We start from the raw sequence: 4,322 nt of genomic DNA, 5'->3' as shown, positions 1-4,322 counted from the left end.
GCATCCCAGACCCCAGCGCTGCAGACAATGCTCAGCCCTAGTGGGCTGCAGGGAGGGCGGGGCCTGGGTGCTGAGCCGGCAAGGGTTGGGGGAGAAGGGAGGAGGAGGAGCTGGGGTCAGAACTCACGCCCTGGGGAGGAGGCTCCAGAGGGCTGAGCCTCCCCAAGAGAAAGAGTGCATTGAGAGCCTGGAAGGAAAGGAAAAACCTTCTCGGGTGTTTGACAAGCGGAGAGGAAGCGGGGCAGGGTGGGTGATGCCGATTCGATTCTCTGCTCAACTGTCCCTTTAGCAAGGCCTGGCAGGGAAGCCAAGGAAAGAGGATGTCTGGGGACAAAGAGCGAGGGGGGAGGCTGGGTAGAAGGGGGGTGGACATTGGAGGCCGAGAGTTTGTGAGACAAGCCCAGTGAGAGAACTTTGAAGACAGACAGGGAAGAAGGCCTGCCTGTAGGACAGAGGGCCTGTACTCCGCCCAGAAGCAAGGTGCCCAGAGATTCACCTGAGAAGACCCTGGGCAGCAGAAAAGAGGCTGTGGGGGGGATCACCAACATGGAAGGGGCAGGGAAGGGCTCTGGATGCTGGAGGTGACCTCTAAGGGTCACTGAGCCAGGGTCTGAAACCAGTGGTCTGTGAAGTGCCAGTCAATCATTGACCAGCCTGGGGGGCACAAAAGGAGTGTGTGTGTGTGTGTGTGTGTGTGTGTGTGTGTGTGTGTGTGTGTGTACGAACTCATGCTCCTCCCTTCTGCCTACCTCACCAGCCAGCCCTCAGGTCAGAGCCTTGAAAACAAACAGAGAAAGGGAGGAGACAGTCTGGTCCACAGTCCGAGGTCCATGCCACAATCTAGGGCCTACTATGGAGCCTTGAGACTGGGGTGCAGCTTTCAAGGAAATGGTCTGTATGGGTTAGTTACTTGGAAGGAGTCCTCCAGAGAGGCACAAGGCCTCCCTAGTCCAAAGAAGAATAATTCAAAAGCTTCTGATAGGAAAAATATTTTTTCCTAAAGATGGCCTTTTTCAGCCCAGAGATGATGGCACACGCCTTTAATCCCAGCACTTGGGAGGCAAAGACAGACAGATCTCTGTGAGTTCAAGGCCAGCCTGGTCTACAGTGAGTTCCAGAACAGCCAGGACTGCACGGAGAAACCCTGTCTAGGAAGAAAAAAAAAAAAAAAAAGGTGGCTTTTTGTTTGTTTTTCAAGACAAGAGTCTCACTATGTAGCTCTGGTTGCCCTGGAACTCTCCTATGTAGACCAAGCTGGCCTTGAACTCAGAGATATCTGTCTGTCCCAGTCTACTGAGGGCTGGGATCAGAGGCATGCATGACACTATGCCCAGCAAGATGATCTTTTTTGAATAGGGGTAGTCTAACCAAGACTGATCCTTAGCCCAGCTTTAGCCCCAGTCTCAAGGACAGTGCCCAATTTCCGGCTGAGCTGCCCCCAGGTCTGCTGGTACCTCCTTAACCCCTCTCTGCTACCTTCAGGAACGCAGGCCCAAGGCCCAGGAATTCCTCTTATCTCTCAAAGCTGCTTCAGAACAAAAATGAACCCCTGACAGTAAGACTGTGTCTAAAATAAAACACCAAATTTCTGTGTGAGGGCTCTCCAGAATTTTATGCATGTATTAGGTGGCATGTGGAACAGCCATCCTGACCCATGTATGCAAGGCTGTGTAGGCACTGGTCTTCTCTGGGGGAGGGGCTGTTTTACATGCCATCTGGAGTCCTTCCTCAGCCATTTAGCTTGTGGTCTTGAATGAGGTTTTACTTCACATCTGAAGTATAAGGGACTTGCACAGAATCTTCCAGAACCTTCCTGTTTCTGTGACTGTGGAGATAGGATTTTGATATGTCACCCAGTCTGGTCTTGAACCCCTGGACTCAGGCCACACTACCATCTCCAGGTAGCTGGCAACTGCAGCCACGCCTGGCTTCTCATGGGTATTTTAGGATTTGGCGTGAAGATGGTGACCCCTTAAACGCCCATGCTTGTCTCCTGAGAGCCCCACTGGGCATTCCTCTCTCGGGTCCAGGATTCCTTGTTTCGTGAGCTGGGGGATGTCCCCTACTCCACCATGCCACTTAGTCCTTTGAGGTCCTAACTTCACCTCCCCAGACACTAGAGTACAGAACACGGGTTGTCAATGAGGACTCTGCCTCTGGCTTTGGAAAGAGAGAGCTGGGAGGTTTCCAGAGCATATGGCAATCAAGAAGTCCTCCTTTGGTGTTCTAGTTTCAGATTGCTGTCTGAACCCACCTTGGTTGGGTTCTCTTTCTTTTCCTTTCTTCCCCTTCCTTCAGTTCTGAGGATCGAACCCAGGGCCTCACACATGGTAGCCAAAGACTCTACCATTGAGCTGTATCCCCATTCTCTTTCTACTTGTATTTTGAGACAGAATCTCACAAACTTGCCTAGGATAGCCTTGAACTCACTCTATAGTCCAGGCAGGCCTTGAATACGTGATCGCCCTGCCACAGGCTCCAGAGTCGCTGGGCTCTGTCTTAGGTCAAAACAGAAAACACAAAATGCAAATCACATTTTCCTGTATGGGTGAATGTTGGGTAGAAAATAATTAGATAATGTAATAGAGACCTAGCTGGGAGGGTAGAGGTGGGCAGGTGGGAGGGTAGGGGGTGGGCAGGTAGAGATGCCTACTTTGGGGTCGGGTAGAGAACACCTTTTGGGGGGGTGGTTGAAAACCTGTCTAACCAAAAAGAAGCCACCCTGCGCAACTCCTAAGGGGCAGATAGTTCTAGACTGAGGAGCAGTGAGTACAAAGACCTCACGCAAGAGCAAGTTTAGCATCTCAGCAAAGCAATCGGGCTGCCTGGGGAGACAGACAGGCGGTGAGATTGAGGCAAAGACAACCCGAGGTCGGCCTTTGGGGTCTCATGGGTCTGGTGAGGGCTTCAGGCAATGGGCAGCCACAGAGCCCTGGGTGAACCCATGATCTGATTTCTGCTTAAGAACAACTATTTGGCTTTGTAGCGAAAGAAAAAGGATTGTAGGAGGCAGGAGGCTGGTAAAACGGCCCGGAGGAGCAAGGATAAGGGCTCAGGCCAGCGGATGATAGACGAGGAAAAGGTGCCAGGGTAAAGAGGAACTGAAAGTTGTTCCGTTTGTTTTTTGTCTTTATGTCACTAGTTTATTTACAATTTTATTTAGCAATAAGAGGTCAAGAGTTTAATCCAATTTTCAGATCACATCTCTTAGACAATCTTCTATCTGTTACAGGGATGAATTAAATATCCTCATTTTTTAAGTAGCTGGTGCCTTACTATAAAGAAGGGAGCAAGCCGGGCGGTGGTGGCGCACGCCTTTAATCCCAGCACTCGGGAGGCAGAGCCAGGCGGATCTCTGTGAGTTCGAGGCCAGCCTGGGCTACCAAGTGAGTTCCAGGAAAGGCGCAAAGCTACACGGAGAAACCCTGTCTCGAAAAACCAAAAAAGAAGGGAGCAGCAGGGGCTGGAGAGATGGCTCAGCAGTTAAGAGCACTGACTGCTCCTTCCAGAGGGCCCACATGGCAGCTCACAACTGTCTGTAACTCTAAGATCTGACACCCTCACATAGACATACATGCAGGCAAAACACCAATGCAAATAAAATAAATAATTAAAAAAAAGAAGGGAGCAGTAAATCCAGATCCAAAGCACACAGTCATCATAGCCAGCAACTGCCACTTGTGAAAATATGGAACACTTCACGAATTTGTGTGTCATCCCTGAGCAGGGGACATGCCAATCTTCTTTGTATCGTTCCAATTTTAGTGTACGTGCTGCCGAAGATAGAACTGTTTTTGTTTTGAGACAGGGTTTCTCAGTGTAGCCCTGGATGTCCCGGAACTTGCTCTGTAGACCAGGCTGGCCCCAAACTCACAGAGATCCACCTGCCTCTGCCTCCTGAGTGCTTGAATTAAAGGCGTGTGCCACCACCACCCAGCTCAATTAATTTAGTTTTTTGAGATAGTTTCACTATATAGCTGTGGCTGTATGTAAACCAGGTTTACTCTGAGCATACTTTTACTCTTCTCCTTGAACCCCCACACCTGGCCAGATATACTTGTTAAAATAACGACCATAATAGGTGCTCTTCTTCCTCTTCCATTTGAATAATGTATATACACAGGTGTGTGTGTGCACATTTTTCACTTAATGAAACTATTATGAAGATTTTTTGTATGTCAGTACACAACACCTATTGCCCATTGCTATGAATCTCTAGTTCACATTCCATTTTAGAGATCACTTCAACTGACGGAATTCATTGTCTATTGACAGATATTCAGTTCTTCCTTTTTTTTTTCCTTTCCTTTTTGAGACAAGAT

The 4,322-nt window shown here is 49.3% G+C and overlaps 1 non-coding gene across 1 annotated transcript; it reads right to left on the bottom strand.

Annotated features, from left to right (window-relative positions):
* Positions 1-3,682: 3,682 nt before the first annotated feature.
* LOC131918081 (U6 spliceosomal RNA) lies at positions 3,683-3,789 on the bottom strand. Its single transcript, XR_009380830.1, has one exon. It is a non-coding gene; the product is annotated as a U6 spliceosomal RNA (small nuclear RNA).
* Positions 3,790-4,322: the final 533 nt, after the last annotated feature.

The sequence above is a fragment of the Peromyscus eremicus genome, chromosome 8a (assembly GCF_949786415.1).
Source record: "Peromyscus eremicus chromosome 8a, PerEre_H2_v1, whole genome shotgun sequence".
Lineage (NCBI taxonomy): Eukaryota > Metazoa > Chordata > Mammalia > Rodentia > Cricetidae > Peromyscus > Peromyscus eremicus.
This window is presented reverse-complemented; position numbering and strand designations above follow the sequence as displayed.